The sequence below is a fragment of the Saccostrea echinata genome, unplaced genomic scaffold, assembly GCF_033153115.1.
Source record: "Saccostrea echinata isolate AGI-Se365-2 ecotype Australia unplaced genomic scaffold, CSIRO_AGI_Sech_v1 ptg000059l, whole genome shotgun sequence".
Taxonomy (NCBI): domain Eukaryota; kingdom Metazoa; phylum Mollusca; class Bivalvia; order Ostreida; family Ostreidae; genus Saccostrea; species Saccostrea echinata.
This window is the reverse complement of record NW_026889808.1, coordinates 334,340-349,014: the sequence shown is the minus strand read 5'-3', so window position 1 is coordinate 349,014 and position 14,675 is coordinate 334,340. Positions and strand designations below refer to the sequence as shown.

Sequence of the window (14,675 nt, the reverse complement as noted above, 5' to 3'; positions counted from 1 at the left end):
AAAAGGAAAGATCTAATTTAGTCTGATTATTCTGAAATCAATATACCAAGAGCAAAATGATATCTTGTTTTTAATAGATATCGTGCTATGAATGGTCTCTTATCATGTAATGAAAACCTTAACAGGAGACCCATGCGCCACAGACCTCGCCTGAGTCTCTTTTGGCCCTACTGTTCTGCATCCGATTTTTTGCCAGTATACGTGAACAGTGTATTCCTATGTAAAATTTTGATCGACTTCTGTAGCCCCACCCTATATACAAGGGTCAGGCCGTGATTTGAACAAAATGAATGTACACTACCAGAGGATACTTCCACATTAAAGCGACACTGTGACGCACAGAAGGGAAAATTGACAAACATAGAATTTTTGCATGACCCGTGCAAATTTTGTACAATTTCTGAAAGTATTAGGTTTCAGAAAATTACAGGTTTTGGAACCTAAGAAATCTATTTTTATGGAGAAAAAAAATAATTTCTGTATGGCCCAACACGAAAATATTGCTTTACTTTTTCCTCCTTATTGCACGCGTGCGCAGAAAAGTTGAAGTTACCATGGTCTCAAGTACCAAAATATGTATGTAAGTAGACCAAGTATTTTGATACAATCTTCAAAAAAGATTTTTAGAACATTTTTTCACCTTTGCATGCTCTGATTGAATGCTGTTTACAAGTTTATTCTAAAAATGAAAGTGGCGTGACCTTGACATGCACGATAACAGTGAAACGGTGGATACAACCTTTGTTTTTCCGGCACTTATATTTTGCAGTCTTTTCTGGCTTCGCAGTGCAAGTTTGGTTGTCATATCTGTGCTATACACATAATTTTCATTAATCTTTCGCATTATGATACATAAATCTTCAAAGAAACACGTGATTTTGACTCATTATGTAATTTTAATATGATTCATCATACTCCGTTCTTAATGAGATCATAATGAATATTCATATCGCATCGAAAACGAGGCTAAGGTCGTACATATCGAAGTACAACAATTATGGCGGATAATAAGTTGACAGCGTCTGCTACAAGCGATCTTAGCTTAGTGCCCATAATTTCGTTCTCTTTTGTCGATGATATCATAAAGAAGAACTCTACTAGTTTAGGTGCCAAAGAGATATCCAAAGGATATAAGTATTTTAGCGAGAAATACATCACAGACATCAGAGGTACGTAAACATGAAAAAAAAATTCCCATGAAGGGGGCAGGTCAGATGCTCCGCGTATATAGTACAAAAACGGAGACCGGTATGTCTCATGATTTTGTTTTCCCATTTTAGTGGAATCAAGTTCAGTTGATTACATTGTAAATTACCGATTTACTTTAAAACGTATGTCATATATGAAAACTTGGATGTAATTTTTTATAAATATGATGTAGGCCTAGTGTAGATAAACACAATATTATACTAAGACAATAAGGGGGCCTCCCCCATCATTATAAATATACATTTGTTCCAACTACAATGTACCTGAGTAAATGACAAGGAGTCATAATATTATACTAAGACTATAGGGGGCCTCCTCCATCAATATAAATATACATTTGTTCCAGCTACCTGAGTAAATGACAAGGAGTTTACAAAGACTCAATGATATTAGATTTTTAATAGACATAATTTAATTCTTTGCAGTGTATAAGATGAGTGATGGTTGTCTGGTACGAGCTCGTGCCTTCAGATCACAGAGAAAAAGCGAGTCGCCACATGACTTAGAGGTAAACATCGGCAATTAAGCAACGTTACTTGTTTTAATAATTATGTATTTCATAATGCATATGCATACTGATATTTAGCACTATATAATGTGGTATAAATTCTAGATAGTTTTTTAAGAAGGGCAACTTATGACAGAGATACAGAGATTCCAGCAAATGTTCATGTGCCATTGGATTATCTGCTTTATGTGGACACATTACCTGTACTGCTTGGCGCCCAGAGATGTTGCCAAATCATCACTGCCCAAGATATGGCATATACCCAGGGGTGAGAAGTGGGAGCTCATCTGACAACACAACTGTAGTTGGATATGATTCCCAGAATCCCCACAGACAGCTCGGAGGAATCCATTCTACACTCTACAATCCAATTTCTAGTAATACTGATGTGCTCCCTCTATCAGAATTGTGTGACAACTTAGCCGCTATTGACAACTCTTGTCTACTGTTGTCCACCATAGACCTTAAAGACCAGACAAAAGACACTGAATGGCACAAACTTTGGAAAGTTTCCTCGTGGCTCACCTATTGGTGTTCAGCAGAGGATGAGAAGTGAATATGTGTTGAACATTCTTGATTGTGAGGACTTTCCTTCATTGCCAGTGAAAAATGTAATGATAAATAGTTTATTCGTGGCATTAGACTACACCAAAACTGTGAAACTGAGTGCATTAAGTGTGAGCAAAGAACAGGCATCAGATATTGAGTAGATGACTCGGCTACAAATTCAGGACCCCAAGTGGCATCGGATCAGACAAGACCAGATCACAGCATCGGTTGCTGGAGATATCGTGAGGAGAAGAAAAGGTAAATAAAATAAATTGTACATATATTAATAAATATTGTTTACATTTCTAAAACTTTAATGTAAGTCATTCAATAGTTTAAAGCTTTCCTTAAAGATACTGTATGTTTACTAAAAAAGGCGATCTTCATATTTCAGCAGCTTTGGCGCAGACATCAATGCAATAATTTTTTAATACCGCTGAGAAATCATTTATACATGTATATACAAAACACGGCACGGAGAAGTGTAGCGCTTATTCATGGAAACGCCAAAAAGTCCATACCCAGTGATTGCGCTAAATTTTGAATACGCCAATTTATGTACACGTACAGTAAGGATAGTACTTCTTCTAGTTACATGATCAAGTGAGATATTAGTTATTTGACCAAAAATTTACAATTTACCATTCTAGAGTATGAGCCACTTGTTGAACGACTCAGGACAAGCAGAAAAGTTGTGACTTCAAGTATGTGTCATGGGATTGCCTGTGAACCTATAGCAGCTAATGCTTATGTTGAGGTATACTATTTTAAAAAGTAAATATGTGTATACTAGTAATACATATATTACAATATTGGATAATTATTGATATTGATATTATTGATAAATTTTATTCATACATTTATTACAATAAATTTTCTCATATGTACATTTAATATCCCTCTTCAAAACATAACCACTACATGTATTTCATATTGTAGGCACTAGACCGAGAGGTCAACATATACCCTTGCGGACTAGTGCTAATCCCATGGTCACCTTAGTTGGCAGTTTCACCAGACCGTATAGTACACTGCCCTTCCCTTAATCCCTCGTATGGATTGCTGGAAAATAAGTGTCCAGTTAATCATATATCAGATTGCATATTCTTAACAAAGGATGAGAATGGATACAGACTGAAAGAGACCCACAAGTATTACTATCAGATCATGATGCAGATGGCTGTAACAGGGCTAGAGTGGTGTCACTTTTTTGTATGGACACAGGAGGAGTCCCACCTGGAGCTGATAAAATTTGATCTTGATGTTTGATTTGAGATGAAAGCTAAACTTGATATTTTCTTTCTTTTTTATCACTATTTAATTTGAATAGAATCTTGTCGCTCATTGTTGTTTTTTGCCAAAAATTATTTCCACTTCCTGTCAGTTTAAGAGCAAAATGAATTTATGGAAAAATTTGCAAAATTTCAAATTTTGACTCTGGATTTAATGGAAAAAGGTAAAAATACTCTTAATCACTTTCAACTTCAATTATTTTTATCTATTAAGACGAAACATACTAGTATTTATAAAAATCTGTAGGAAAAATTTACTACATAACAAACACTGGGGAAACAACATGTTACTGCCACTTGTATGTAATGAATATTTACACAATCAACTTTAACATTGCCACATAATCTTTCTTGGACCAATCTTTAACAAGGGAACCTCTAAACAAAGTAAGCATATTTGCTACTGTCCAAAGCTGGTTGATTGACCCTACCATACTAAGAGGAATAATAGCATCAAACAAATGGAATTCTTTAACTCTGCGTAAATGTATATGCCGCTCAATATGAATTCTAAGTCTGGCAATTACTTGAGTTTCTTCTACTTCTTGTGCAGTGAATTGTCCTTGACTCATAAGAAATGGGGGTGTGTGAACATCAATCCCAGTTCCCTCCAAAACCTTCTGTAGGGTAAAACCCTTATCAGCCATAACAGAGTCCCCCTCTGTAACAAATCTATGAGACCACTCAGTTTAGTAATTTCTACATCTGAAATTCATCCAGTATGAAGGATTGACACAAAGGTAAGGGCACCATGAGGAGCAATACCCACTAGCCCTTTCCAAGTATGAGAGCTTTTGTATGCAGAATAAAACTTTGATCCAAGAACAAGTGATGAAGGACTCCCTGTTTTGATTTTTGTGCAGTCGATAATAATGCGTGTTTTGGGATACAAACATTTAAAGCAGTCTGGCATTCTCCTGTACATTTTTCTCATGTTGGCCAAATGTTTATCCTTCCCAAAGTAAAATACAAAAAATTGTCCAAGTTATAATTTTTCTGCTGACTGTTGATAAATGACAATTAAACTTGACAGCATTATCTTGCTCCAGAAGCCCACATTTTAAACGACATAAAAACATGAAAATCTCATCAATTAATAACATATTTCTTTGTCTACCAAGAATGTTTGGGTTTGTGTTTGCCGACAATTTATAATAGTAGCTAATCATTGAATTAGCAGCAGGTTTGATAAAATCAAAAAAGCTGAAAATACTGCAAATGATAAAAAGCCTGCGTAAAACATTATCATGGAATCATCTTTAGAAAATCTTTCAATTCCAAATCTTTTAATTTCTAGTTTTTGTTGTTGTTACCCAATTTCTCTATATTTTTTTTCTTAAACATATTTTCTAGGATCTGGATTTTCTCTCTATCAGACACATCACAGGGCTGAATCAATGAACAGCTGAAATAAGTTCTAATACTTCTGAAAATGTTAATCTGTATTGTTGTACAAATGTAATTTACTTACATATCAATTTGCTGGAATATAAGCTATATGATCCAGCATCAATATAAGCAAGATATCCACCATCTTTTCAAGTTGTCTATCAAACTTGTTGTTTAATTAGATCATCCAAAATACAATATTGCAATTGCAAACTGAATGATTTTATAAACAGCTTGTCAACTGAATAATGTTTTGAAAATGATTTAAAATTCTTTCAAACGATGATCCAGCATCATTCTGTCCAGCAGGGCAACTACAAAATAGTATATACTAGCAATACTTTCATTTTTAAAATACTTCATATTCAATTTGTCCAGCAGATTTTGACTTTATGTTCAAAAAGTTTGAGATATTAATTCAAATTATGCATTAATACACAACTGTGGAATCACTATTGTTCGTGGGGGACCAACGTACAGGCCTCTAAGTAGCCTCTAAAATTTAGGCGCCAGCTGGCGCCTTATCAAAAATATTTAGTAGCCAATACAAATTTTTAGTCGCCAGGCAATTTTTCTAAGGCGCCAACTTTAAAGGTTAATAGAATATAGGGCCCCATGATGTGCCTAAGAAAACATGACATGTCCACTCCTAAAAATAATTACCTCTTCTTTTAAAAATTCTTTTCGCTTTTTCAGAAAAAAATATTAGAAATGTGAAAATTTTCGGATTCGACGATCGTCAAGTCAATTTAAAATGGTCGCCAATTTGGCGACTTATGGAAAAAATTTAGGCGCCAATCAAAAATTTTAGTCGCCAATTCGAGCCCTGAACGTACACAGATTTATGTTTCACCCTTGCCCACAAATTTACATCCCAAAGAACAATTATTTTGTCAACATATTTATTAACTGATTTTACCTTTCTCATGAGTTGCCCATGAAATTACATCCCCTCGAACCAATGAAATCTTGCTTGCTCATGAACGTTTTCCCCCATGGATTTAAATGATTCTCAGTGTATGCTTTACTTGTTAATTGAAAGTTTTGTTTACCAATCTTTATATTCAGATCTTGCAGGTAAAGGTTCTACATTATCATGATTTTCTGCATGGTCTTCCAATTTCTGTCGGCCTCAGGCAAACAGTTTGGTTGTTGATTCCGACAAAATGCATGTTACCCTCGAACCAAGTCAATAAATGTATAATATTACTCCATGCCCATCTTGAAACATATAATTAAAAGTCAAGTTAGGAAGAGTCTGAAAATCCAAAGGCAGGGGTTCTTTCCCCAAGGGATCCCGGGGGATGGTTAAATGATGGAAATGTGAAAATGGTGAGAAAGTCTTGTTAAAAGAGCAAAATTCCTGACACCAAAATACGCAGTATTGTTTTAAGGTGCCAAATGGAAATATCGGCGAATATTTTAGAGAAAAAATACATTCTTTACAACTTGAAGGATGGGCAATTCTTTATTGGACTTCACTGATATCTGACAAAAATAATATAGTTGAAAAAGTACATGTTAAGGTCGATTAGATTTTTTTTATTCTAAGCCTTGTCTCATGATGTAGGAGCCACGTGATTTTAGCAAATATACATGTATTTGTAGTATTGAGGTCATCTATTAATGCCAATATTGCAAGGGCAGAACCTAGATATATTAAAAGCGAACAATTTCAGTATGGGGGGGGGGGGACAATCAAATATCAATTCCTTGACAAGCAAAAAAAAAGGTCATTAGACGTTAATTACTGAGGGGCACAAGTATATAGTGGCTATTCTATATATCGGCAAAATTATTGGGGGACACAACGCCCCCTGAGCCTCCCCAACGGATTCTACGGCCATGAAAAATCCAAGTTTAATTTATAATTTTTTTTTCAACACTTTGTGTAGTTTGTGGAAAGTGCTGCGAACCTATATAGATTCTTATATTAAAATGCTAAACTTACATTGTTAGATAGCGTGTTGAATATTTTGCTGGTCAGCTACATTGAATATATATACAATTAATTCATTTACAAGATTTTAATGTTAGAAATTTTTTAAACTGCCTTTGTTACAAGAGAATAGTATGTGGAAGGGGGTGGGGTGGAGTCTAAACTGATCTAGCAAACGAGAACCCTCTCATACATGTTACTTGTCAAATATTCAAATATTCTCTACCTGAAAATATAAATTAATAACTGCAACTATTGACTGTATGAAAAAGAAGTCTTTTAATTGTTTTTTAACTTCTGTGAAGAAAACACTTTTAAAAAAAAAGTACTTGGGTAGAGTGTTAACAAGAATCCCATTGCCTAGAATTGTAACTACTGCATTAGCTGCAGAACTGTAGCGTTATAGTTTTATATATTTCTTTGACCATAACGCTACAGATCCAGTAATACAAATACGAGGGGTGATCAAAAGGTTCGTAAACTATCGACATAAAATTCAAACCGATTGACGTAAATCAATGAATTTTTTTCATTTAATAAGTATCACTTTTTCTATCTATAATATAAACCATAAATCATAAGTTTTTTAATGTATTGTTAATGTTATTAAGCAATGGCATGTCCAAGCGGCGCAGCTCCAACATGAAGCATTTTCTACATGAGTGTAATTGAGAAAAACACTTTTGATATGAGCATTTGTCATCCCAAAAACGTGTCAAATCACTCATGTGGTATGACACGATTGTTTCCTAAAAAAGGTTCAATTTTTACCTCATTCTGTACCTTCTATAAAATTTTGTAACAAAAAATTTATTTGGAATGTCCAAATAATTAAGGGGTTAAAATGACGTCAAAGGGTGTGTGAGTGTGTCATTTTCCAACATTCTTTTAAGCTTCAGCCCCTGGGAAAACTGGCATAGACCTAGAAAATGTTTAAATGGGCTACAGAAAAATAAAATGTATTCAAAGTACTTGTTTTTAAATTCAAAAACAGATTCAGGGAGAGAAGAGAAACACAGTTAATGTCGATTTGTAGACAGGGTGCCAAAAGTGATTCACGTCGAAAAATGACGTTGATCATGTGTGGTAGACATTGAACTCCGACAAGCAAATTAAGCAAACTGCATAATCAAGCGAGGATCTTTTCCTTTGCATACATCTATATACATGTACAATATTTTTGCATTAAAACCAGCTGTTCATGACATTGTAAGGTCATATAAACAAAACGGGTTTAGATCTTCACTTAATTCTAAGGTATCTCATCAAGATAAGTGTATTGAGGCAGAGGGAACGGACATTTAGAAAATAATGACGTTGTCAAACGTCTTGAAAATAAACGGTGACAGCGCCGGTTAATCATATAATGTCTTTATTTAATGATAATTTGGCAAATTATCAACGTATCAAGCTAAAATTTTCAACACTTCTTTAACTTTTGTTGCTTTATGTTCCTTATAAATTATGTAATCGACTACATTGTATTAATTTTTATTGCATCAGTCCACGAATCTTTTCATAACCCATCGTGTAGTGCATTTTACAGCGCAAGATTTTCTGCCAACGGTTATGGTGAATTTCTCAACTTTCCAGCATAGGTCAATCAGCTATCTTTCATCACCTAATTCTAAACATTCTATTACGAACCTGTATGTTTTATACACCTCCTAACTCATTAATAGTCATTTATATAGATTATCAGTAAAATTTAAGATTCTCAGAACTTTTTCGTCCAGTATAGTGTCCATAATCTATATCAACAATTTAAATATTAAGTAAACATTTTTTTTATAAAAGCATATGGTCATTGCCAAAACAATGTATATTTTTTCCTCAATATTTTTTACCGAGAGAAGAAATGTAGAAACAAAAATCATTTAAAAATATGAATAATTTTATCAAATTGTTAAGAAATGGCTACTTACAAATGTTTATACCAATGAAAAGCCGAAGAAAGTTCATGAATAACGACTGAAATATAGCTGAAAGGTCACTGTGAGGCGAGGGATAGGTAAATGAAAGATACCTGAAATGTTTCCGCCCAAGGGTAACTGAAATATGCCTCAATTGTGTCTGAAAAGTAACTGAAATGTTACACATATATATCTGCCATTCAATGACTGAATGGCCACTGAAAAGTATGAAATGTTGAATGGTTTCCTTTCTTCCTATGAAATCATTATTAACTAAGGAGTTGACAGCAACAAATTGAATACACACTATTTTTTTACTATACCATTTACAATATAAGGCGAAGGCAAAAACTGACACCTCTCTATGAAGTTGCTGGTGGATACCATAAGTCAGTGACAAATCAACGCTCAAAATCAAATTTTAATTTATTTTTCTTTTTACTACACTTACACAAGGTCCTTTAAGTTAAAATTCTGGTCATACTGAACTTTGAATCTGTTTGTGAACTGAACTGGATATATAGAGTTTGTCATTTATTTTGATACAAGCAGCAGTGACAATTTCAGCAGTTTTAATTTAAGTAAAGTGATTCCAGGTGGTCTCTCAGAAGGGTTAGCAAGAATCTGTGTTTCGGTCAGACCTCAGAGCATTCTGCTCTGATTTGATCTTTCTATCCTGAAACCTTGAAACACACACACGCATAAATATCTTTCACTTGAACTTAATTATTAAGTACATCAAAAACTTCCATTAAATCTTGCCTCATAGCAACAATAGATGATGTCACAAGAACAGTTAGACACATGCTGACATACGTTTTACCCCATCCTTCCGCTAAAGTATAATTTTAGAAATTTAATTCCTTTTGATATAACTTCAAAGTAAAATATTTTTAAACAAATGGTTAAATTGTATGTTTAAATAATTAGAAGGACACACACTGGATTTGAATAGAATGTTACTTCCTTGGAAGTTGGCACTTGCTTGTTTGTCTGAATTGTCATTTCTATTTAAAGCAAAATAAGGATTTCTGTCTTACACTTACCTATGGAAATTTCCTTTTTCATTTTGACAGAGAAGGAAGATATCACTTAAGTTTTTAACTTTTCAGATGCCTTAGAGTAGTAAGAGTCACACACGCCGTATGCTAATTGTCAAGTTCGGAAAAACGGAAAAATCATAATAATAAACATAATACCACTCTTAATTTTCTGTTAAGACCTATGGAGAATGGGCTATTACATCCAGTATTCTGATCTGTGTGGCAGCTTGAATTTTGTGGAATGGATCCACTGAGAAAGATTAAATTGTTGATATGCATTCAAAGCAGACTGGTAATTTCCTGAGATTTGGTGACAAATTCCAAGAATCTGAAATGAGATGTCTCTGATGTTCTTGCTTATAAAGTCTCCTTGTCCGTCGTTGACTATGACCTGAAGATTGTATAAAGCTGCTTGAAAACTACTCATGTCAACATGTTTGTAGCATAAGAACCCTAACATGTATAATAGGACCAAATGCGGTATGCGTAAAGCTGGCACATAGTTTTGAAAACTAATATTGTTCAAGCATTAATTCATTTATGTATGTGACTTTATTAAAAAGTCTGACGCGCAGGGCTACAATTTTTCTCATTTTCATACTCCAGGAATGACCACGGGATACTTCAAGGTACATTTCTGAAACTTCTGAATCACGTATGGCTGTGCGAATTTGTCTTTTGTCATCTTTAAAATAAATAAAGCCTCGGTATATCTACATGTTTTGTAATAATACATAACAAGATACAGCATGTCAGAAATATTTCCAAATCTTGCAACAAATTTCAGCATGTTGGAGGACATTTTGTCAACAATGTAAACCATTCTGTTGGTCAGTTTTGGTACATTAGAGCTTAAAACATGTGATACAAAGTTACCGTATGTGCTGTGTAGTAAAAACGCAGTTCTCTGAAGAATTGAAACCGTTACTTTCTGTAACATGAGAACTTGGCACTCCTTCAAGGGTAAACTCATGAGCTGTTCTATCGAGTTCAGGACCCTTGCATTAACAGAAAGAGTAGTTTTCTGATTTAATTGTATCGTACGTACTTACTTCGCGAAACAGTTATTTATCGAACTCATCCTCAGAAATAAGTGTGTTTTCATCCATAAATGCATCGAAAAAGGGGGTTATAGAAAAAGTGCAAAGTGTGGGACCTCATGGCCGAATTTTCAAACATACATACTAAACCTTTCTCATATAATACATTTAGTCTGAGAAAAAAGTTTTCTTTGTGCTGCACCAAAAATTCTAGTATGAAACGTTATTTTCTAGAATAAAGAAATTAGGACAGTAACCTTCATACACCCATTTTAGGATAACCTTTAAACACACCCAGAAACCCTCCAGAAAATTTTGTGGACACAAACAAGGAAAAGAATTGTTTTGAATTGTCCAAAATACAGCTGTTTTCATATAATAGAAACATAATAATTTGTTTTCGTCTGGAATTTTATTGATAACCTTCTTCAGGAAAAGCTTCAACAAACCATAAGTTAAGAATTGGCAGTGATTCATCGAGTGTACCAGTTTTTGTTCGGCCAAAGAGAAAGAAATTCTCCATTCGATGTCTTCATTATTTCCAAATTTGTGTCTTAGGGCAACGAAGTGACAACCGCCTTCGACTATATATTTAACAATGTTAGATGAAGGCCAAAATTGGCACCTTTTTATCCATGAAAATGCTGGTGGAGGCCAAATATTACTGACAAAACATTCAGTAATGTCAAATTCCTGATCTCCCTTATTTATATTCATACATGGTCCATGTATTTTAATATCACGTCCATTTTCTAAACAATTCATCTTTCTGCGTTATGAACTGGATATAAAGAGTTTATCATTTATTCTTACACTGGCCTTGAGAAGACATGTGCATTTATCAGCTCCATGTATAAGTAGTTCAAGTAAAGCAAATCCAGGTGGAATTTAAGAACAGTCAACAAGAAAATATGATAACTTGGACTTCACCGAGAAATGGGGACATCATCTGTTGTTAGTATGAGACGACATATGATTTATATTATTGAGACTTTATGTAATAAATCCGACATGAAAGATGGTTATATGGTGAGTGGAAGTAACAAGGAAGGTTTTAGAATGGAAGAGTCCGATGTGGACGTTATGCTTTGGCCAAAACACGATCTTGTGATCTGGGATTTAACTCAAGCTCAGCATCATTATTCTTCCAAATCCCCCCCTCCCTTTTTTTTTTGCTATTTTAAGATAAACTTATAAAAATGGCTTAAATCTCATATATTTACATTCAGTGTAAGTTTCTTCATGAAATCCATTGGATCAAATTGGGAATCTACAACATTCAATACCCTATAAAACTCACGAAACCTTGTCACTGAGCGGTAGAATACACAGTAGGAACTATATGCATTTTCAATACTCTAGGAACACCAAATTGTATATTGTTTTGACTCAATTTAAGTAAAAACAATTACCCTGTTAAATTATCGTAAAAATACAAGAACTTAATAATTCAGAGTTAAAATTAATTTGTCATTTTCCCCCAAGCAATGATCATTTGCGTTAATTAACTTTCCGCGTTATTTTCTCAACCACTGTTTTTTTCTATCAATTCATGATGCTAAATTGTTTGTTGGTTTCTTTGTTTATTACTCTCAAACCATACAATGGTACATGAGGTACATTAACACATTTATATATATACAGAATATCAGTTCAAGTAAGGAAGAGTAGTATATATAAAAAAGAAGATTATTACTGAAAATATGCCAATATTTTTGTAATTTTTTTTAATGTTATTAATACACATATACTAGAGCTTTTTTCTGTGATGTAACTATTTGATTTTATTTTTTATTCTACTTTATTTTCCTTGTATGTCTCTGCGTTTCATGCATATTCATTACCTTTTTTTCTTTTCTTAAAGCTTTATTTACTATATTGTACATTTATTTTAAAATAAGCATATTTTTTAGCCCCTTAGGATAATTTTTTATTATATAAGGTGCTCTAAAAATGTTTTATTTATTTAGACCTATTATTCAATACTTTTTTTGGCACGCCCCCATATTAATGTTTTCATAATTCGGTATTTGCTCTAATATGTACAGTTTGTTTTATTTTACCAAATTTTGGAGCATGATACATGTAGCTTTTTTTTTATTTCTTCAATCCCCCCTCTTCCCCCGAAAATACAAGAGGTAGAAAATATCTTTTTAATCTATACATTTTAAACTCTTTATGCTATATAAACACAAAACATAACAGCATATTCACCTGGGGCCACTTACAGCACTTTAAAAGACACTATCGAAAAAGGAGCTTTTTAAAAATATCTAGACGCTATTTTATCTCAACAATCGGCCATATTGTAGATTCTATTTTGTTTAAGATATCGAGCCGTTCGAAGGAAAGGTTTTACATGGATTTGGGTAATTATGAATATAATAATAAGGAATTCATTCATACATATTGTATGTGTACTTAGATACAGATTGTTTAAATTCTGGATTAATTTTTCTAATATAATAATAAAATGGTACTAAAACGAAAGTAAACTGTAGGCTTTCCAATAAGGTCATCATGCACGTTTGAATTGCATACCAAATATACTTGTTAGAAGGAGTATTTAATTGTCCAAATATCATTTTTAAGAAGACATATAAAATTTTCATAATTGACCTAGTGCAGCTACAAAACATCGTCTACAATCAAACTTGAATAGATACCATGCTATTCATATTCAGCATTGAACCTTACAACGAAGAAAAATATTAATGTAAGCACCAGGCATTGATTAAGTATTACAACTTCCTCTTTGCCTGTCTAGAACATAATTAAAAAAACATTTGACTCTAATATTTTAAATGCTATTGCAACAAATACATATAAAAACAATCGCCATCAAACCATCTGATGCCCACCCGATCCGGAAATGTTGGTGTAGTATAGGCCATTATTTACACACTGAATTGTCGACGGATTTTTCCGTTATTTCTGATCCTGACAAGGAGCACACGACGGGTGTGACCGGTCGGCAGGGGATGCTCAGTCCTCCATGGCACCTGATCCCACCTCTGTTTTCTGAGAGGTCCGTTTTGCTCTGCTCCTATTTTGTAATGTTTAATGGACTTTTGAGCTCGAATACTAAACAATTATGGACATATACAATTCACCTCGGTCAATGTTGATATTTTTCTGGTGAATAACAAACCATATTCACCACCGAAAGAGTCCATAATAAAGACATTGAAGGCTGCATGATGATACCACTTTCATTTACGAACTTCTGTCGTGGAAAAATTAAAAAAAAATCCAGATTTCAAGTTATAACTTCCGTGTTTTCCTATTGCTGTTTGTAAGACATACAGATGTTTAGAAAATAATCCTGCGATAGGCTTGGCTAATCTTTTTTCCTGCACAGATACACAGCTTGCTCCGGCCGTTGCAACTATTGTTTACAACGTTGTTTGAGGTGTTGATTGTGACGTCACAATGCCGCTGCACGCGCACCGACCCTCCGGTGAATACGGCTTCAAAACCAGTGAATATGTAGTGTTATGAACTGTTTGCGTTTGTATAGATTATATAGGAACTATAAATAGACTACATAATAAAGTTCGTTATCTCAACATATTTCATACAAATAAAGTTACATGTGAAAGTATGATATATGTAAAGAAACAAAATGAGAACTGTATCGTTATGGTTTTATATATTAGTCTTGGACCAATCATAATGCTACAGTTCTGCAGCTACAACCAAGCCAAATCAGAGAATCCCTTGGTAAAGGGGATTCAAGTTTTTTTTTTTCAAATGAAAGGACACATTCTCTTCCAAGGGGAGATTAATTAGA

At 33.8% G+C, this 14,675-nt stretch overlaps 1 pseudogene; it reads left to right on the top strand.

Annotated features, from left to right (window-relative positions):
• The first annotated feature begins 997 nt into the window (after positions 1-997).
• Positions 998-3,592, top strand: LOC133174772 (uncharacterized; annotated as a pseudogene).
• The last annotated feature ends 11,083 nt before the right edge of the window (positions 3,593-14,675 follow it).